This window comes from Bos javanicus, chromosome 21 (assembly GCF_032452875.1).
Source record: "Bos javanicus breed banteng chromosome 21, ARS-OSU_banteng_1.0, whole genome shotgun sequence".
NCBI classification, from domain to species: domain Eukaryota; kingdom Metazoa; phylum Chordata; class Mammalia; order Artiodactyla; family Bovidae; genus Bos; species Bos javanicus.
The window spans coordinates 28573710-28595942 of NC_083888.1; the positions used below are offsets into that span (position 1 = coordinate 28573710).

At 47.3% G+C, this 22233-nt stretch overlaps 1 protein-coding gene and 1 long non-coding RNA gene across 4 annotated transcripts in view; one reads left to right on the forward strand and one right to left on the reverse strand.

The window, feature by feature from the left end:
• PCSK6 (proprotein convertase subtilisin/kexin type 6) overlaps window positions 1–22233 on the forward strand; it is a 209848-nt gene that overhangs the window by 49312 nt on the left and 138303 nt on the right. The window lies entirely within an intron of this gene.
• LOC133234293 (uncharacterized) lies at window positions 10148–13103 on the reverse strand. The gene is made up of 3 exons (XR_009732097.1): window positions 12714–13103; window positions 12433–12581; window positions 10148–11506 (listed from the first exon to the last, which is right to left on the reverse strand). It is a non-coding gene; the product is annotated as an uncharacterized LOC133234293 (long non-coding RNA).

Consider the following 22233-nt stretch of genomic DNA (forward strand, 5'->3'; position numbering starts at 1 on the left):
CCCCTGGCGCCGTCTTCCTTGTTGGTCTGCTCAATGGGAGAAAGGGCCTGTCTGCCACAGGGGTGAATAAACCGTGTCCAGTGTCGTGGTTGGGTGCTTCCCATTTTGTTTGTGCTCTGGTTCTCAGAGATGACCTCCTGTATTCATTACACCAGAACCATCATTGCCTGTGAAAGGACCTGGCCCACCCTGTGATCCTTGTCAGATGCCCCAAGGTGGACAGTTGGGGCAGGAGGGAGCAAGGGGCAGGGTTGGGGAGCCCTCTCGTCAGATAAGGGCCTAAGGTCCCCTGGTCCGGAGAAGAGCCTGTTCTTCCACTCACCCATCATAATCCTCCAAGTCGGAAACCAGGGCATCACTGGGTTCCCCTTCCTCCCTGGTGCCCGTCTGCGACTCCTCTCTGCCTCCTGGTCGTGCCTGCAGCCTCCTCTCTGCGCCTGGGTTTCTGCCTCCCTGCGCCGTTCCCCACCCCAAGCTGTTCGTTCCCTGCCTTGAAATCACAGAGGCTCTTCTGTAGCGGAGCCTAACTGTGTGGCCCTTGGGAGTGAGCTGTCCCCCCTGCCCCCTGCCTCTCCATCCCCACCCAGAGCCCTCACAGTTGCCAGACACCCCAGCTGGTCCAGACCTTCACTGAGCTGGAAGTGTGCCACATGCCTTTTGTTTCTCTGCATCTGCTGTTTTGGGGCTGCTGCTTTAACCTGGGCACCCGTTCCCGTGGAGCCCACCTGGAGAGCCTGCCCCTCTTCAGGACTAACTGAAGTGCTGTTTCCTGCCCTGTCTGCTGCCTGGTGGGGCAGTGCTCTGGTCTTCAAGTTCCAGGGCCCTGGCCTGATAGGGAGCCTGTCTCCCTGCCACCCCGCAGCCTCTTGTGGTCTGGCCCCAGGCCCGCTGTCCACTCCCACACCACCTCCAGAAGCACCGGGGGACTGGGTCACTTGGCCACTGGGTCCCAGGACCTCTGTCACGACTGCCACCAGTTGGCTTTGAGCTGCCCTTCTTGTTCACCAGGCACTGCTCTGATCATCACCCCTGAGCCCTATTAACCCTGTTACACAGATGAGCAAGCTTAGGCACGGAGCAGTTGAGTAACTCATTGAGGCTCAGGCCCCTTAGAGCAAGGCTTTCCACGGAGGCAGCTTTCATTCCAGCATCCACTTTGGGAAAGGGTGCAGAGAGCAGGTGGCCATGGGGCTGCAGTTGGGGTTTCCTAACTGGTGAGGCAGAGGGTGCAGTCCAGGCAAAGGAAAGACTGAGATATAGCAGTGCCTCATGTCCAGAAGATGCTGGCACCCTCCCAATGAGGGGCAGGGCTGAGCTGCACGTTCAGACCCTCCCTTCTTACCAGCTCCCTGGGCTAGGGCCTCCCTTCAGAGGCTTAGGAGTGCTAGCGGTAAATAATCTGCCAGTGCAGGTTAGACCAAGAGACATGGGCTCAATCCCTGTGTCGGGAAGATCCCCAGGAGGAGGACATGGCAACCCACTCCAGGATTCTTGCCTGGAGAATCCCATAGATGGAGGAGCCTGGTGGGCTACAGTCCATGGGGTCACAGAGAGTCGGACATAACTGAAGTGACTAGGCCCACATTCATGTGCAGGAATGAAGGTGGCCCATAGCACTCCTGACCTCTAGAGTCTGAGAGTCTCAGGGCAGGGAGCTTCCCCTGGACACCTCCCATGGCCCATTGAAGCCCCCGTGTTTTCCACCTTGGATGAGAGTAGAGAACTGTCCAGCAGACACCTAGCCAGAAACCAGAACCGCAGAGAGGGGCCTTTGTGACCCAGGGTGGCACCCAGAGTGGCCTGGCCTGGACATGAAACTGTATGGTTACTTGATTTTCTTTGTGCAATACCAAAGAATACAGTATGTAGAAAAGTTGGAAAATATAGAAAAGAGCAAAAAACTCTGAGAAAAGATCATTGATAATTCTACGCCTATCCCAGATAAACACTGTTAACATTTTGGGCTGTGCCCTCTTATCATTAAGCTTTTTAGACTGTGTGGGTATGTGCATGTGTGCATGCATGTTCGTTTGTATATCTGGGTATATGGGTGTACACACACATGTACAGACAGTTCTAGGCCGATGGTGTTGCACAGTTGTTGCAGCTATACCTCCTGGGTCTGTAACTGTTTTGTGGTGAAATTTTTAATAAATGTTCAGTGCCCTGGTGGTTCCTTACCTAATCTTGCCTGACATTTAGGTCAGAGGATTCTTTGTGAGGTCATATTGCTGCTGATGGAGAATGCCAGCACTGGGTGGGGTGATGCACAGGTTCCCCGCCCTCTCTTCCCCCGCACCTGCTGCCAAGCCTCTCCCACCTGGTTCCCATGCTGGTTACACCCCAGCCCCATCCTGCATCACCCACCTTGCACAGGGTCCCATACTTGATGGCATGTGTCAGTCTAGCTCACAAGGATTCTATGAAGCACTTTTTCCTTATTTGATAAAGCTACTGGTATGCTGTGTAAATATCCTCCCTTCAAAGAGAATTCAAACAGTGAAAGATAGATGAGGAGAAGGACCCCAGATCCCCTGCCTCTCCTCATCCCATTCTCAACTGACCCCTCCCCCAACACCACCCGCCCACATGTTACTGTCCGTGTGTCCTGTTTTCACGGAGGGTGAATGGGCCATGCCAGATGTACCCAGCAGTACATTTTGGAAAGCTCTCTACTGAAGTACGTAGAGGTCTACCTCCCTCTTTTGAAGTAGTTTTAAGCTGTTGTATTGAAGCCACATATTTGGTTACGGCATTGCCTTGTTCATTCATGTTATTTTATTTTTCTCCAGGTTTTTTTTTTTCCTGTATCATAAACAACATTGCAGTGATCATTCTTGTTCCTCTTCTCTGTATGAGAATTTCTGTAGGCTACATAATAGCAAAAACAAATACGAGTAGTGAATATGTAAGTCCCCTACATACAAACCTTCAAGTTGTTTTTTTCAAAGATGTGAATGTGCATTCACACGTCCACTTACGTGACTTAGTTCGTGCGTCTGGTGTATGCTGTCACGTGCATGCCTCCTCTACACGTGGTTGTGCTCTTGTGCACTTGAGTGTACAGTCCTGTACAGAGGACAGCAGTGCAGCGTCTTTATTTCAAGCCCAGGATGTCCAGAAGCAAGTGTTAACGCAGTGGTGATACTGCTGGTACTACCGTACTTTCAAGGTACTGTAAGATTAAAATTGTTTTCTCTACTTTTGTGTTTGTTATCTGATATTTGTATGAAAAGTATTACAAACCTATTACAGTGCACTACTATATAGCCAAGTGTGTTAGTTGGGCACCTGGGCTTACTTTGTTGGACTCAGGAACAAATTGGACTTAATGATGGTCCTCTTAGAGTGGAACTCGTCTATATGTTGGGGACTTACTGTAATAATCACAGATACCTCTTGAGCCTTATTATGTGCTTTCCCTGAACTGACTCATTCAATCTTCTTAAGAACCCTGCAAGTAGGTATTGTCATTATCCCCTGTTTACAGAGAGGAAGCTGAGGCACAGGAAGGTTAAGTAACTTGTCTGTGATTGCAGCGCTTGCCCATACCAGAGCCAAAATCTGAGCTGAGGTGGTCTGGCTCCAGAGGCCAGGGAGCTGCTGAGGCAAAGCTGAGTCCGTGGGGTGGGGGTGAAGCGGGGCAGGGCTGGGAGGAGGGAGTAAGGGGTGGTCCAGGCAGGTGGGGCCGGGTGACACTGCCCACCCCTAGAAAGTAGGTGGGAGACCAGGCCCTCAGTGGTCCTCTGGAGGAGATTGTCAGTACTATTCTCACAGGTAAAAATCAGCTCTCATGGTTGTTTTAATATGCTTTTTTTTTTTTCCTGATTACTGTTAAAATTAAATGCTTCTTCATAAACTTATCAATCATTTCAATTCCTCTCTGAAGGATTTGTTTATATTCTTTGCCCATTTTTCCAGTGGTTTATTTTTCTTTTCTCCTGATGATCTGTAGGTGCCGTCACTCTCTTGTGGTTATGAATCTTTTGTCTGTAAATAGATTCTCCTGTGTCACTTTTCTCTGAATGTTGTTCAGAGGGTGTGTTGGCTGCTTGTTTTTGGAGGTAAAATGCACAGTTGCCATTGTTTGCAGGGCTTTGGGCTTGTCACTCATGTGACTGAGTGAACAAGGCAGGGTCCCTGTCGACAACAGAAGAGAACTAAGTAACCATTGCCAGAGGAATAGTACAAGGAACACACAGGTGGGACCCGCCTGCTTTAGGATGACAGGAGAGTGGGGCTGGTTTTCCCTGGGAGGATCAGGGGTGGCTTTGTGACTAGTGGCTTTGGAGCCAGACCTTGAAGGTCTATAGTTGTCAAAAGCAAAGCAGGGAGAAGCAGGGAGCAGGCTGGCCTGAGGGGGAGTGTCATCCTGCATCCCATGGGGGAGAACCCAGCTGGCTGGCTCGGACAGAGGCATGGTCACGGCGGGGCTGCTTCCAGGCGTGTGTGCAGGGTAAGGAGAACCACTAGGGCTGTGGGCCAGCAGCGTGGGAGCCTCTGCCCATGCTGGGATGAGGGGATAGAGGGAGGGGGAGCAGGGTCAACAGAGCCTTGTGGGCGCCAAGGCAGCGAGGACGCGGCACCCTCCTGGCGCCTCCCACTGGCTGAGCCCTGAGAGGTGTGCTATCAGGAGGGGTGCAGGGCTGGGCGAGGAGAGGGGGATAACCAGGGGAGCCTGGCAGGAAGGGGAGCATAACTTGAGGAGTAAGGGACGTCCTGGGTGTGGTGTCACCAGAGGTACAGCAGGCATTTGTCGGGTGCTAGTGTGAAGCCTGACACTGTGCAGGGGACTGGGTGGGAAGGTGCATCGGGCTGGCATTGCCCCTGGGACACTGCCTCGGTGCCATTGATAACTGTCCACGTGTCCTTTCGCATGCCTGCAGCCCTGTCAGACCCCATGTACCTGGATCTGTGCCTCCTTGCCCCAGTCAGAGTTTCTTTCGGTCTGTCCGACTGAGGACAGAGTTCACAATGGGAAACTAAGTCCGTTTCTGGCCACTTGGCACTTCGTCTAACACACAACGTGGTCTTTGGTTGTTTTCCTAAACATAAGCAAGTTTATATAAGAATCCCTCCTTGGGTTCTTCTTGGTTAAGCCTAATTTCTATAAAAAGGAAAGAAACCTTACTTCTGTCCTGCCCTCAAAGTAGCCATTCATGCCTGAGTTTGTTCACAGTCTTATGCACGTCTCCTAGTTTCTCTCTTGCAGGAATGTGATGCTGTCAGCCACAGGCCAGCAGCAGGACTTGCTTCCATGGCTTAAGCAAGTTTCTGTGCCACAACTTTCCCATCCCAGAGCCTCACACCCTGCATTTAAGCACGAGAGGCAGAAGCCCATTTATGGGAATGAACGCTCTTTTCCTGGAGTTTCATGTCCTTACACAACATGATCTCTCTGCTACTTTCTAGGTTTTTTTGTTTGTTTGTTTTGTTTTTAGTTTTCTTTTTCAAGGAATGTGGTTTTCTACCTTCCTCTGATACATGGACACACCAGGAAGATCAGAAAACCAAATTGTTCCTTTTCACACCAAATAGACCTGAAATCCAAAGGATTTCAGAGGTAGAATGGGTTCGCTGCCCCTAGAAGTTCATCTCTGAGACTCTTTTCCAGGCCCAGGACTAACCACCTTGCATGATGACAAGCTGTGTCACTCTTGTTCCAGCCAAGGAAGTGCATTTCCAAAACCTAACCAGGAGCATCTTTCCACTTCCCACCTTTACTTTTACTCTCAAAGGGTCTTGCACGTGTTGGTGTTTTCTTCTCATGTCAGAATTTCAATTATTCCATAGAAACGCCTGTCTTCAAGCCAACTGGTTTTAAAACCAGCTGTCACTTCAGTCGTGTCTGACTCTTTGTGACTCCATGGCCTGTAGCCTGCCAGGCTCCTCTGTCCATGGGATTCTCCAGGCAGGAATACTGGACTGGGTTGCTGTTTCCTTCTCCAGGGGATCTTCCTGATGCAGGGATTGAACCCGTGTCATTTCCGTCTCCTGCATTGGCTGCTGCTGCTAAGTCATGTCAATCATGTCCGACTCTGTGCGACCCCATAGACAGCAGCCCACCAGGCTCCCATCCCTGGGATTCTCCAGGCAAGAATACTGGAGTGGGTTGCCATGTCCTTCCCCAGTGCATGAAAGTGAAAAGTGAAAGTGAAGTTGCTCAGTCATGTCCGACTCTTCGCGACCCCATGGACTGTAGCCCACCAGGCTCCTCCGTCCATGGGATTTCCCAGGCAAGAGTACTGGAGTGGGGTGCCATTGCCTTCTCCTCCTGCATCGGCAGGTGGATTCTTTACTGCTGACACCACCTGAGAAGCCTGAAAGTTGGTTTTACTTTCTAGCAATTGGTTCCTTTCCTGAAGTTCATCACTAATAGTCTTTGAGCATGGTCTGAGCTGATGGCTGTGCCAGCCTGGGCTTGTCTTGGGGCCAGGCAGTCGCTCAGCCTCCTCCTGGGGTTGCCCCTGCGCAATGAGAGTTCTTTTCTCCTGGCAAAGCCGAGGAAGTTGTTTGTGTGTTTGCCACTGCTTCCCTCCTGTCTGTGTCTGTGTTTCACTTGAACCGTGTGGTTGGGATGTGTGAGTTAGGCTCCAAGTCTCCAGACAGGGCTGCATTCCTGCATGCACCCTGGGCTTGGAAGAGATGCTCAAAGATTGTTACAGACAGTGCACGCAGGCCCCAGGGAATAGCCATCTCACCAGAACTGCCCAGTCCCTTCTAAATGATGCACCTTTCTTCCCAGGTCTTCTGGGGGAGGTTTGTGAACATTGAGCTCAGTTTGATTTCTGTATCCTAACAGAAATCTTCATAACAGAAGATGACATATTGGCTGCTGTGACCAGCCTTCCTGTGGCCAGCAGGAGCTGGTGCCGTGGTTTCCCTGGCAGGTCGTGGAGCTTTGCTGAGGGAACCAGACTAGTATGTGTAGCTGTCTGTCAGAGCAAGTCACCAGCTGCCTGACCCCTAGCTGGTTTCTCAGAAATCAGGAGTGGGGGAGCACTTCTGTTTTCTCCCCTAGAGGATTATGGAGTTCCCTGGGTTGTTCAGCTTGTTTATCCCAATTCTTTGAGTGTCTACTACGGTCCACCAGTAGAATGGATAAACAATGTGTCACGTTCCTACAGTGGGCATCTGTCCTCAGCAGTAAAGAGAAGACAGTTGGTATGTAACAGCAGGGTGGGCCCCACAGACTCTGCAGAATGTAAGAGAAGGCTTACACCAAAGAGTCATCTGATTTCATTTCTTGTTGTTCAGCCACTCAGTTGTGTCCAACTGTATGTGAGCCCGTGGACTGCAGCATGCCAGGCTTTCCTGTCCTTCACCATCTCCCGGAGTTTGCTCAAACTCATGTCCATTGAGTCAGTGATGCTATCCAACCATCTCATCCTCTGTCATCCTCTTCTCCTCCTACCCTCAATCTTTCCCAGCATCAGGATCTTTTCCACTGAGTTGGCTCTGCATCAGGTGGCCAAAGTATTGGAGATTCAGCTTCAACATCAGTCCTTCCAGTGAATATTCAGGGATTATTTCCTTTAGGTTTGACTGGTTTGATCTCCTTGCCATCCAAGGGACTCTCAAGAGTCTTCTTTAGCACTGCAGTTCAAAAGCATCAATTTTTCAGCTCTTGGCTTTCTTTGTAGTCCAACTCTCACATCCATACGTGACTACTGGAAAAAACATAGCTTTGACTGTACGGACCTTTGCTGGCAAGTGATGTCTTTGCTTTGTCATACACTGTCTAGGTTTGTCATAGTTTTTCTTCCAAAGAGCAATCGCCTTTTCATTTCATGGCTGCAATCACCGTCTGCAGTGATTTAAAAATCAAGTTTGTCACTGTTTCCATTGTTTTCCCATCTATTTGCCATGAAGTGATGGGACTGGATGCTATGATCATAGTTCTTTGAATGTTTAGTTTTAAGCCAGGTTTTTCACTCTCCTCTTTCACTTTCATCAAGAGGCTCTTTAGTTCCTCTTCACTTTCTGCCATAAGGGTGGTGTCATCTATATATCTGAAGTTGTTGATATTTTTCCTGGCAATCTTGATTCCAGCCTGGGCTTCATCTAGCCCAACATTTCACATGATGTACTGTGCATATAACTTAAATAAGCAGAGTTCATTTCTAGAACAGGCAAAACCCACCTGTGGGAGTGGAATAGCAAGTAACATGTGGACTGCCTGGAGAGGGGCATGGGGAGGTATTCTGTGCTGATGGCAATGTTCTCTGTCATGAAGGGGATTTGGGGTCATACAGGTGCAAACATTTATCAAAACTAAACAAATTTATTTATCTCACCGTATGTAAATTTTACTTCAGAGGAGAAAAGTCTGTGAGCAAACGCTGAACTCTCCTGATGGTGTGGATGTTGAGATGTTTAGGGGAAGTGTACTGTTACTGTATTTTACTTTGGATGCACCAGAAGTAAGAGCGATTGACAGATAGACAGAGGCCTGGATACACAGAAACGTAAGTCACTTCAGTGATTATGTCAGTGGGGCAGTCAGAGTGGTGGGTGTGTGGGTGTTTGCAGTTCTTTCAGCTTTCTGTATGTTTGTAAATTTCCACAGTAAATGTTGGGGAGGAAAAGACTCTTAGGGGTGTGGTGGGCATAGGGCAGATTCAGGAGAAATCCCCTACTGTCCTGATAGGCTCGTCAGTTTGTGTTCAGAGATAAGGAGGAGAAGCCTAGTGGTTTAGTGGGGCAAAGAGGTCATCAGAGAAATCCCGTGGAATCTGTGCTTGGGGGACGGACGCTTTGGTAAGGTGAGCTCTAGGGTCATGCTCACATCTGGCAGGATTACTGTGGCTCTCTGAGCCCAGGGACAGAGAGATTCGGCCAGGAGAGAAGCACCCAGGGCACAGCGCTGTGCGGAGGCCTGCCGTCTGAGGGCCTTCCTGCAGAGGGGAGATAAGCCTTCCACAGACAGCCTGGCACCGTGGTGCGGGTCTGGGTTGCTGGCCTGCTGCTTATCTTCTCAGGCCTGTTCTGCGGTGCTTCTATAATTACAGGATTTGAATTATCGTACAGACTTTTTAGCCCCCTTTTTAAATCATAGAAGTTATTATTTTTTTAATCACCTGCAATTTGAAAACAATCAGCAATTGCTAAAAAGCTTTCTGGAAAAGAAGGCAAAATGATACATTGATCTCAAAGATGTAGTGTGACCTTCAGGTAACAATGAACATTTGATGTTAATACGAACAGCCATTGAAATCGTTCTGAATGGGAAAGTTTGTTGTCATCAGCAGTAGTAGCTATGAGAATGGAGTAACCATTGGTGCCATTGGTGGAAGCTCTTGCGGACCCAGGCAGTGTTGGATTGAACCAGACTAGTGGTGTTCTGGTGGGGGGCTGCCCTATGCTGGGGCCGTGCCCCTCCTTAGTGAGGGGCTGCCCTAGACCAGATGCGCCAGAGACCACCAACGTCAGGCTTCTCCCAGAGCCTCTGCCTAGGGAGGAAGCTCCCGGTCTGCTGGTAAGTAATTTAGGGCATGTGTGAGAAGCGGGGGTAGGGAGAGCAGAGAAGAATGAAAGCATTATTCTAAGAAGCTGATCTTATTTATAGATTCTCCTAATTCTATTAAAATGAAGGCCGGAGGGTTATAAAACTTGGAACACATAACACAGAATAGCCATGAAAGGACGTTAAGTGAAAATAGGGAACAATAGTAAAATGAGAAGACAGTGTCGACAGGAAGAGGTGACGGTTTTCTGAAATAAAATTGTCCTAGGGCACACTGTATGGGTAGAGTGAATTAAAATGAGGAGAGAACTTGGAAGGAAACAGAAAACATTTCATAATGAAAAGGGGAAAGTGTTAGCCGACTCAAGAGGAAAACAAAGATTACACTAATTACATTAAGCGACAAATAAATAAAATGCCATCGTTGTAAAGAGAAATAAAACTAATTAAATACTTAATGTGCTTTAAGAGGGCTTAGCAAAATAAAATGTATCAACTGTGATAAAATATGTAGACAGCCGTGATTTTCCTGCTTTGGCCCAGCAGCTAGGATGGTGCCCGACCTCCTGCATGTAAAACAAGGGATTTTTTATTCCTGACATAGCACATTAATGTTTGTATGTCATGAAACAAAATAATGAGCCCCTCGTATTATTAATAGAAAAGCTGGAATCAAACAAATGCTTTTAAATGAATGAGTTTATGAATGAATAAGGAGTTAAAAAATACACGCTCAAAATGGAAAGCAACAGAACCACCTTCTAAGATAAAAATCTGACAAATGAAAATGTGAAGGAGGTGTTTCTCTTTAGTGCCAGTAACTTAAGCTCTCTCTGCGTTTTCTGCTGGAAAGCAGAGTTACTGGTACCCCCGACAGTCAGATGCTTGGAAAATGCCAGGTCTGAAGTGAACATGGATGCGTGTTAATGCTGATAATCTTATCATCACCACCTTGATGTCTGTTAATACCAGAAGAGAGGGAAGTGGCATGTCCTTTCAGTGTTAGGCCCTGGAGTCAGAGTAGGAGAACACCGTCTGTAGGGCTTCAAAGCTAGCCAAAGGTGTCATGGAGAAGATTTCAGACATACTGCTCCTTTTACCTTTTGTCTTTTTTGAGGGGAAAAGATGAGCTGATGTGAAAAGTTTAGGATGGGAAAGGTAGAAAAAAGCCAGACCAAGAAAGAGCTGATGAGCCATTGGGTAGCCCGGACATCTGGGCCACAGAGCCTGCCCACCAGTTCCCAGGGAGACACCTGGTCAGTGGCCACTCCAGCCAGCCCACGTGGTATTCGCCCTCCTCAGCCATCCCCCTGCCAGACTCTTGTCCACCATCATGATGCTAAAGAGGACACTCCTGCTTGGAACTAATTGGTTAATGATCCTCTTTGGAGGATGAAAGAAGAGTTTAGATTCAGTAAAACTTATTGTCAGTTAGCCAGTGTGGGCACCTGGGAGCCAGTGGACAAGCTCACGAAGGAATAGTTTGTTGCCTGGACATGGCAGTTGGGGCGTGGAGTGGCTCTGTGACTTGGCACGGCTCTGTGATGCCCATTTGCCTGTTGACTATAACCAACAGGTCCACTTTCACCCCCATGGAGAACGGTGTGCCTGGAAGTGCTGAATTTTATCCTTTTCTCAAGCCATTCTCAGTCTGGGCATCACTCAGCAGGGCCTGCACAGAACCCAGACTCTCCTGATTCAGAGAACAAGAGTCAGACTGGGGCTCTGGGACAGGAGACACGAGGTGGGTGGTTTTCTCTTCTGCTGCTCCTCCCCACTACACCTGTTTTCCACTTTATTGAAATGTTGATCAATTTTGATCTATTTTGATCTGGTAGCTCTTGCCATCAGAGCCAGTGGCCAAAACAGGCTGCAGGATTGTTCTAATCCCAACACTTTGTCTGCAGTTGGTCAGCGGTCGATATCTCTGGGTCTCAGGTCACACACCGATCTGTAAAGTGTGGTTGTAATCATCACTTTCCAAACAGCATTCTCATCTGGCTGTTGTGAACATCGTAGCATGGACTTCTTCCTGTGTGACTGAGAGGGCAGACATTATCAGTGCAGCCGTTCGTGGGCTCGCTGGACTGACAGATGCTCTGCACAGGCCTCTCTTGTGGACACTGACCCTCCAGCCCAGGGCCCACCCCCATTTACCATTACCTGCTGTGGCCCCTCAGCTACATCTTGCCTGGGTGGGTTCCATACTGATTCTGGAGGAGCCACGGAACACTGGGTGTTTGTGGCATCCTGGGATCACCGTCTACCTTGGGCTGTGAGGGCTGAGCTATCAAAGGACCAGATTGCTTTAAGCAGTGGTCTGAAAGCTCCCCTGCTGATACTGGAGGGTTTTCATTCTGCCAGGGAATAGGACAGTGTGCCAGCAATTTCAGAGCATCACAAAACAGTAGCTAGGGATCATTGAGATACTAAATGAGAGGATGGTGCCTGAAACAAAGGGGGCTCTGACCTACCTTCTGTGGGAACTCAGAGGGGACCATGGAGGCAAAGTGGTCTCAGAACTTGGTCTCTAGCCAACAAGACACCTGCATCAATAACTAACCAGTGGAATGTGCGAGGTTGTCTGAGAGGTGTGGAAGTGATACTGGAGGACTGGGCACTGGGGATCACTTCTACCTTATGAAGGAAAATAGTGAGGAGGATGAAGACAGGATGGGGAGAAGGATGAGGATGATGGTTAGGTTGATGTTGATGGAGAGGAGGAGGAGGAGCATGTGGAGGGTGATGGTGAGGATAATGGTAGGATGAGGATGTGGACGATGGTAAGAATGATGAGAATGGTGATGGGGAGGATGGAGAGGATGATGGTGATAGTGACGGTAAGGGGAATGAGAGGAGGAGGAGGATATGAGGAAGAGGATGATGATGGTGATTATAAGGGTGATGGTGACAATTATAAGAGTGGTTAACTCTTACCGGGCCAGAACCTACTCTAAGTGCTTTACCTCCGTGACTCCTTACAGCCGCCTCCTCACAACGGATGCCCCTCCGGCTCCCATGTGACGGATGAGGACACAGCACAGAGAGGTTCAGTGATGCATACAGTTCAGATGCGGCAGAACCAGAGCTGACTGCACACTCACTTCTTTGTTACCTTTGAAACATGTTATTCAGTGCATATAAAATATTTCCCACAACATATATGTTCATTATTAAAAAGCATAAAAATAGAACTATTGACACCACCACCCAGCCCAGAAAGTAGACGATTATCAACATTACTTACGTATTCCTTTTTCATCTTTCCACTGTTAAAAGGTAAACCAAGGCATATTAAAAATTTTAAGAATTTATGTGAGCAAAAATCGATTTGAATCAGGCAGCACCAAAGGGGAAGTGAATATTAGTGCCGTGTGAACACAGGAGCGAGACTTTTATAAAGGAGAAGCAGAAATAAAGTGAGGAAGTGATCTGATTGGCTGTTGCTTCGGCGGCTGCCTTATTTGGGAAAGCTTAGTTAGCTAATCCTGATTGGCTGCCCTTAGGTTTTGATTTCTTAACCTTGAAGCATTTACAGGCTTGGGTTTGGTTTGCTTACCTGGGCTGCTAAGGCAGTAGAGTCACCTCAGCCTAATGGCCTCCTTGTTTAACTAATTTAACCCCACCCTGCCCACACCTCTCCAGCCCCACAGGGTAACCACAGTCCAAACAGTACGTGTGTCACAGGTGTAGGTATGCTTAGACTGTACCTTGCTTAGTTTGACTTTTGAGCTCTGTGAAAGTGAAGTTCTGTAAAAGCTGAAGCTCCAGTACTTTAGGCCAGCTGATGTGAAGAGCTGACTCATTGGAAAAGATGCTGATGCTGGGAAAGATTGAAGGCAGGAGGAGAAAGGGGAGACAGAGGATGAGATGGTTGGATGGCATCAGTGACACAATGGACATGAATTTGAGTAAATTCTGTGAGATGGTGACGGACAGGAAAGCCAGGCATGCTGCAGTCCATGAGTTCACAGGACACTACTGAGCGACTAAACAATAACAGCAACAAAAAATGATATACTGTATGTGTGTGGTGTTCTGGGACTTTCTTTTTTTTTCACTTAACATCAAGTTTCTAAGGCTCAGCTACATTGTAGCCATAGCCCCAGCATAGCTGTGGTTCATTTCACTTCTCTACAATATTCTTCAGCCAGCAAATCATCATGCGCATGTCCTTCTCCCAGCAATAAATGAATGTGATTTCTACTAAGAACAGGGTTGCTACAACAGCTCTGTGCATGCCCTCTGGTTTGCGTATGTCAGAGTTTCTCTGAAGCACGTGCCTAGAATTGGGATGACTGGATTTTTGTATACTGAATACCAGTGCTTTTTCAGTTACAAGTGTAGGAAATGACATTTCCAAGTTTGTGAATTTTTAAAAAAATCTTGTGTAGGTGTCTTCTGATTAAATAGGAAAATTAACTGTTACATAATTGTATGCATCAGTCTTTTCTCTTTTTTATAGCAGTTTTATGAAGGTATAATTTGTGAGCCATATGACCTGTTTAAAATGTACAGTTCATTTTGTTTTTGTTAGTGTATTCATATATTAGAGAGGGCTTCCCTGGTGGCTCAGAGGTTAAAGCGTCTTCCTGCAATGCTGGAGACCCAGGTTCGATCCCTGGGTGGGGAAGATCCCCTGGAGAAGGAAATGGCAACCCACTCCAGTACTCTTGCCTGGAAAATCCCATGGAGGGAGGAGCCTGGTAGGTTACAGTCCACAGGGTTGCAAAGAGTTGGACACGACTGAGCAACTTCACTTCACTTCGTAGAGTTGTGCTACCATCACTACAATCAGGTCTAGAGCATTTCATCACCCCAGAAAGAAACCCCACACCCACTGGCTGCCACGCCCCATCATGCCCTGGCTGCCCCAGCCCTAAGCATCAACTAATCTACTTTCTGTCTCTACAGAGTTGCTTACTCTGGACATTTCACATGATGGAATGATAGAGTGTGTGGTCTTTTTTGTGACTGACTTCTTTCCCTTAACACAATGGTCCCCAATCTTTTTGGCAGCAGGGACAGATTTCATGGAAGAGGAGGGGAGGGTGGTTTGGGGATGATTCCAGCACATCACATTTATTGTGCACTTTGTTTCTATTATTACTACATTATGATATATAATGAAATGATTATACCACTCACCATAGTGCAGAATCAGTGGGAGCCCTGAGCTTGTTCTCCTGCACCTGGATGGTCCCATCTGGGAGTGACAGGAAACAGTGACACCCCAAGTGTGTTGCTTATGTCTTCTCTGGAATCTTGTGTTGGTTGCTGTCATTGCAGAAAACCCTGATTCACAAAGATGGGATACTGGAAATGGAAGCAGGCTTTTCAATGCTTTTGTGCAATCTCAGGATATTCTGCCTTGACTTTAATTCAGAATGTATGGAGATTTGAAGTTGTCTCAAACATACTCTTTAGGCCACCATCATTTGTGATCTCAAGCAGCTGATCTTCTAGCACAGATAAAGTCAGTTCATCTGGCTTATTCACAGGTGGGTGGCAGATCCATGCATTCTCAGTCTGGGGGTCTTTCATGGTTGGAAAATAAGGCTCAAACTCTTAGTCTCTTTAAAAATCTCTGCTACTGTTTGAAACATCAAAATCCCAATGTTCATTCATCGCCCCCATAATTCCAGTTTGACTTTGAATGCAGTCACTTCATCTGCCAGCTTGAGCACAGTTGTCATTCTTCCCTGGAGTGATAGATTGAGTTAGCTGAGCAGGTTGAATATGTCACAGAAGTAAGCAAGTTTTGTGACCCATTCTGTGTCACTGAAATGTGCTGCCAGTGGGGGCTGCTTTTCTAAAAGAAATGTTTTCACAGTGTGGAGACCCACATTCAGAAGCAACCTCTTTGACGTGAGTATAGAAACCCAGAAGCCATTCAGTCATGGCAGCTGCTCCATCCGAGCATATACAGACACAAAATGACCAGTTCAGTGTTCTGATATGTGATCATTTAGAGGCTTAAATAGTTCTGCAGCTGTGGTGTTGATTGGCAACAAAAGTGCACATAACACAGTCTCCTGCACATCCTCCTGAAAAACATCTCCCACAGAAACAGGCATTGTCTTGTCAACACAGGTGGACTCATCAGATCTCTCTGCTAATGATAATCTGTATTTGTAACTGCTCCCCAGCACTAGCCTCACTGCTTCAGCTCCATCTCAGATCATCAGGTGTTAAGATTCTCATAAGAAGCAAGCAACCTAGATGCTTCACATATGCAGTTCATAGCAGGCTTCATACTCCTATAAGAATCTACTGCCACCACCTCTGACAGGAGGCGGAGCTCAGGTGGTCATGCAAGTGTTGGGGAGTGGCTGTAAATACAGATGAGGCTTCACTCGCTTGCTCGCTGCTCACCTCCTCCTGTGCAGCCTGCTTCCTAACAGGCCACAGATGGGTACTAGTCCATGCCCTGAGAGTTGGAGACCCCTGCCGTAGCATGCTTTTAAGATTCATTCGAGTATGTTCCAGTACTTTATTCTTTTTATTTCCAAATAATATCCCAAATATTCCTCTGTTTGGATATACCAGTATCTGGATATTTTATTTGTTTGTCAGTTGATGGAAATTGAGGTTCTTTTTGCTCTGCTCTTTTGGCTCTTGCAAGTAATGCTGCTGTGGACATTGGTAAGTTTTGTGTGGAGCTATGCTTTTACTCCTTGAGGGTTATACGGAGGAGTGGAATTGCTGGGTCGTGTGGTAGCTCTCTTTGACCTATTGAGAAGCCACTGGATTGCTTTCTAAAGTAGCTCCATCACTTTACAATCTCTCCAGCAGTGTATGAGTTTTCCAGTTTCTCCACATTCTCATCAACAACACTTGCTATCATCCATCTTTTGTGTTGTACCCATTCTAGTGCTGTTATAGTTGTGGTTTGCATTTTCCTGATGGCCGATACTGTTGAGCATCTTCCAATGGGCTTTTGGCCTCTTGCATGTCTTCTCCAGAGAAATATCTGTTGAGATCCTTTGTCCATTTATAATTGTTTTGTCTTTTTATTATTGCATATTTTAGACACAAGTCCCTTACCAGGTATGTTATTTGCAAATACTTCCTCCCATTCTGTGGATTGTCTTTACATTTTCTTGGTGGTGCCCTTTGAAGTACAAAGATTTTTTTTTTAATCCATTCTTTCATTCTCTGTCTTTTAATTGGTATATTTAGTCCATTCACATTTAAAATCATTGCTGATATCATTGGCTTAATATCATTTGTTCTTCTTCCTGCTTTTTATACTTCCTCTAATTATAATGGAGCATCTTAATAATTCTGTTTTATTTACTGACATAACACATCAATTATACTTCTGTAAAATACTTTTTTTAGAGATTTCCTTAGAGTTCACTGTATATATTGTAAACTAATTTATGTCCACCATCAAATAGCCCTGTGCCACTTGAAAGGTAGTGTAGGCACCTTGTGATAGAGTCTTCCTGGTTTCTCCCTCTTGCCCTGGTGATGCCAGACTTCAGGGGGACTTCAAGAGCACTTCCTGTGCTCTTGTTGAAGAAGCCCCTCCGTACCTGAGGTCAACAGTCTCTCCCATGCTATCCATCAGTGTCACAGAGGGCAGCAGACGGCACTGTGGCCTTTCCTTTAGAATAGCCCCATCCTAGCACCCCAGAGCAGGTCAGGGCGTGTCATCATTCCCTGGCACGTGTGCTAGGCTCTGTGTTCTGGAGCTGGGAAGTGAGCCAGGAGGTCCCTCGGGGGCACTGGACACACTGTCAGGCAGACCCAGTCCATAAACAGAATATAACAGAATGTTGCCATCCCATCACCCCAGAGAGGTCCCTCGGGGGCACTGGACACACTTTCAGGTGGACCCAGTCCTTGGACAGAATATAACAGAACACATGGAAGGTTGTGTCAGTTCAAGGCAGATCCTGTGGGCCAGGGTGGTATTTCAGGGATGTGGGACCAGTGTGGATGCAGAGCTTGAGTCTGATGTCCACCGGGAGGTCTGGGTGTCCCCAGTGTACCCCAACCTGAGAGGGGTCTGAGGGCGTGGGGGAAGGCCCTCACTCACGCCAGCTGCTCTTGCCCAGTCCTCCCCTGAAGGCAGCTTGTGTTCCTGTGGTCACCGAGGGGCTCTGGGTCTGGGCACTGAGATCCTGGGGACTCTATTGCACGGTGCACAGTGGCTCAGTGGGCTTCAGCTTCCACATGTCAAGGGGCTGCCCCTCTTTTCCTGGGTTCACGCCACCTCTGTCATCACCTCACCCCCTCCTGGCCTCCGTCAGCTGTGCCTGCCACTGGCCTTGACTTCAGAATCCTTGGTTCCCACTGAGAGGTGGTGGGGTGGAGCAGCCCTGTCACCTGCCAGACAGAGAAGACAGCTACCTGGAGCCTGTAAGGGACGCCACCTGGCTCCCAAGCATGCTCTTACCCCTTGGTGAGCAGTTTCCAGGAGACTGATCCCTTCACTTTTACCCACTGACACCAACCGCAGCAGGGACGACCCTTTTAGAGATGGAGATGAAAACCTCTGACACAGGCCTGGCTGTTGGATGTGTGAGCCCCTCCCCCACTCCCTGGGGACCCAGTGTCTGTGCGTCTTGAGAGCCACTGCCCCATGGGTGTCCTTAGTTCCAGCACCCTGACCTCCCCAGCCATCAGCTTTGGTTCTCTCTTGATGCTGATTGGCTGGTCTCGGCGACTGTAAACACGCCCTGCATGTCTGAGTTATGTGTTACAGGTCCTGGTGTGGGGAAAGCATTGGGTCAGTTTGTCTGGCCCTGTCTGCGTGGTTTACATCCCCTCAGTCTGCTCTCTCTGTGCAGGCTCTGCTGGTGCACAGTGACTCCCCCAGGGCAGCTCCATGACCTCTGGGGCCCATCTCATGGATGGGTGTGGAGCGGGGGTGTGGGCTGGGTCCAGAGGAGGAAAGGCCCTACTGTGAGGGACACAGGGACACACCTTTTGCTCACACTGGTGGGAGGGCTGCTTCAGTAAATAAATGAAGTCAGGTCTAATTGTGACCAGTGTGTCTGACGGGCCCACTTCTTCCCACCACCTTTCCCAGTTGTTATTTCAAAGTGCTGTGCATTGTGATTTTTTTTTTTCTTTTTGACTCTGGAACCTTAAAGTTGCACTCTGGGGTGCAACAGTGGCCTGCTGGTTCCCCACATGTGTTCTTAGTTACTGATTTATGGATTTTAATTCCCCTCCTCCCTCCCTCCCCCACCGTGTGCTCTCTAAAGCCATAAGCAGAATCCACCCGACTTTACAGGCTTTGCAGTCACAGTTGTCAGGTTGCCAGGCACCTGTTCTCCCCAGGCCCCATGTACCTCCTGCACTTCATCTCATGTATCAGTATGTGTAATCACGGATGCTCTGGATTTGCGTGTCACCCAGTGCCGTGGATTACCCTGAGTCCTACACGTGCACACACCCAGTCCCAGCAAGGTGGTTGTCTCAGTACTCCAAGAATGTGTACATAGCCCAATCTCAGGATCCCCTTTTGAGGGACTATTTTAGGATCGCTTGCAGTAAGGATTGCTTTATGAGTCAGGATCTCAGCAGGAGAAATTAGGGTACTGGGAGGAGGGTAAATTGATAGACTCACTTTTGCCCAGGTGTGGATGGAGTTCAGAGAAACCACCCGAGACTGTTAACAACAGAATTGCTTTTATCCCACAGCCCCAAAGGGATAGAGTGAGAAGTAATGGAGCCTAGGAGGAGAGATGGCCTTGACCAGGTGCCTTGAGAAGAGCCACAACTTCCAGGGAGACACAGCAAGCTTAGGAGACCCTACAGGGAGAGCCAGGGGAGTAGCTCGGCCGTGTTTACTCTCCTCCATCCCCGCTCTGCTCCCTTCCCAGGGTTTTCCAGGACCAAACCGCACCCTCAGCCAGAGAGTGCAGAGCTTGCTGACACAGTCCTTGTTCCTGGAGCAGAGAGCCAGGTGGAAGAGGTTGGAAAGGAGATGTAGGGAGCTAAACAGAAGATATCTGGCCCATTCCTGTAAGTTCTAAAAGCTTTGGTTTGATGTCTCACACTTAAATACTTACTCTGGCTTGAACTTGTTTTTGATGTGAAGAAGGGATTTAACTCCCTCCACCCAGTCCTGTATAAATTTCCAAGCACCATCAGTTTCTAAGTCCCTCATTTTAATTGATGTTTCTGATAAATCAAGTTCAGTATTTGCGTGGGTCTGTCTCTTTTCTGTTCCCTGGGTTAATTTGTCCCTGACCCAGTGCCTCATCACCTTTCTTGCTGAAGCCTTATAATAAAACTTGATGTCTTGTCCTTTTCCAGGAATATCTAGGCTATTCTTGGGCTGTTGGGTCTAACATGTTGGCTTTGAATCAATTTGACAGGTTCCACAAAACAAATAAATCCTGTTTGAAATTTGCCAGAACTTTTATATAAATATATAAATCTGTTAGATGTGGTTGTTATATCTTTCTGATATGGGGTCTTCCTGTCTGTGAACATGGTATGTCTGTTTATTTAAGTCTCCTTTAATGTCTATTAGCAAAGTTTTGTAACTTTATATATATAAGACTTACATTCTTTTGTTCAGTTCCTCAGTTGTGTCCGACTCTTTGCAACCCTATGGACTGCAGTACACCAGGCTTTGCTGTCCTTCAGCATCTCTTGGAGCTTGCTCAAACTCATGTGCATTGAGTCAGTGATGCCATCCAACCATCTCATTCTCTGTCATCCCTTTCTCCTCTTGTCTTCAGTCTTTCCCAGCATCATGGTCTTTTCTAATGAGTTGACTCTTCAGATCAGTTGGCCAAAGTATTGGAGCTTCAGCTTCAGCATCAGTCCTTCAGTGAATATTCAGGGTTGATTTCTTTTTGGATTGACTGGTTGGATCTCCTTCCAGTCCAAGGGACTCTCAAGAGTCTTCTCCAATACCACAGTTCAAAAGCATCAATTCTTTGGTGCTCAACCTTCTTTATGGTCCAACTTTCACATCCATATATGACTACTGGAAAAAAATGTAGCTTTAACTATATGGACCTTTGTTGGCAAAGTAACATCTCTGCTTTTTAAATACACTGTCTAGGTCTGTCATTGCTTTTCTTCCAAGGAGCAAGTGTCTTTTTAAATTTCATGGCTGCAGTCACCGTCTACAATGATTTTGGAGCCCGAGAAAATAAAGTCTGTTATTGTTTCCATTGTTTCTCATCTGTTTGCCATGAAGTGATGGAACTGGATGCCATGATCTTAGTTTTGTGAATGTTGAGTTTTAAGCCAGCTTTTTCACTCTCTTTCACCCTCATCAAGAGGCTCTTTGTTCCTCTTCACTTTCTGTCATAAGGGTGGTGTCATCTGCATATTTGAGATTATTGGTCTTTCTCCTGGCAATGTTGATTCCAGCTTGTGCTTCCTCCAGCCCAGCATTTCACATCATGTACTCTGCATGTACGTTAAATAAGCAGACAATATACAGCCTTGACGTACTCCTTTCCAATTTGGAACCAGTCTTTTGTTCCACGTCCGGTTCTAACTGTTGCTTCTTGACCTGCATACAGTTTTCTTAGGAGGCAGGTAAGGTGGTCTGGTATTCCCATCTCTTGAATAATTTTCCACAGTTTGTTGTGATCCACAGAGTCAAAAGCTTTAGCATACTCAATGAAGCAGAAGTAGATATTTTTTCTGGGATTCTCTTGCTTTTTCTATGATCCAACTGATGTTGGCAAATTGATCTCTGCTTCCTCTCCCTTTCCTAAATCCAGCTTGAACATCTGGAAGTTCTTGGTTCACATACTGTTGAAGCCTGGCTTGGAGAATTTTGAGCATTACTTTGCTAGCATGTGAGGTGAGTGTAGTTATGTGATAGTTTGAACATTCTTTGGCATTGCCCTTTTTGGGATTGAAATGAAAACTGAGCTTTTCCAGTCCTGTAGTCACTGCTCAGTTTTCTAAATTTGCTGGCATATTGAGTGCAGCAGTTAAACAGCATCGTCTTTTAGGATTTGAACAAGCTCAACTAGAATTCCATCACCTCCACGTACTTTGTAGTGTTGCTTCCTAAGGCCTACTTGACTTTGCACTCCAAGATGTCTGGCTCTAGGTAAGTGATCACACCATTGTTCAGTATATGGATACCTTAAATTTTTTATATATAGGAATTGCACATTTTTTGTAAATCACTGCAGATGGTGACTGCAGCCATGAAATTAAAAGACTCTTACTCCTTGGAAGGAAAGTTATGACCAACCTAGATAGCATATTCAAAAGCAGAGACATTACTTTGCCAACTAAGGTCCGTCTAGTCAAGACTATGGTTTTTCCTGTGGTCACGTATGGATGTGAGAATTGGACTGTGAAGAAGGCTGAGCGCCGAAGAATTGATGCTTTTGAACTGTGGTGTTGGAGAAGACTCTTGAGAGTCCCTTGGACTGCAAGGAGATCCAACCAGTCCATTCTGAAGGAGATTAGTCCTGGGATTTCTTTGGAAGGAATGATGCTAAGGCTGAAACTCCAGTACTTTGGCCACCTCATGAGAAGAGTTGACTCATTGGAAAAGACTGATGCTGGGAGGGATTGGGGGCAGGAGGAGAAGGGGACGACAGAGGATGAGATGGCTTGATGGCATCACTGACTGGATGGATGTGAGTCTGAGTGAACTCTGGGAGTTGGTGATGGACAGGGAGGCCTGGCATGCTGCAATTCATGGGGTCGCAAAGTGTCGGACACGACTGAGCGACTAAACTGAACTGAACTGATGGTACCTTAAGTTTTCTAGCAGTTGTTGCTAAAAAAAATCACCCAGTTGACTTTTTAAAAAT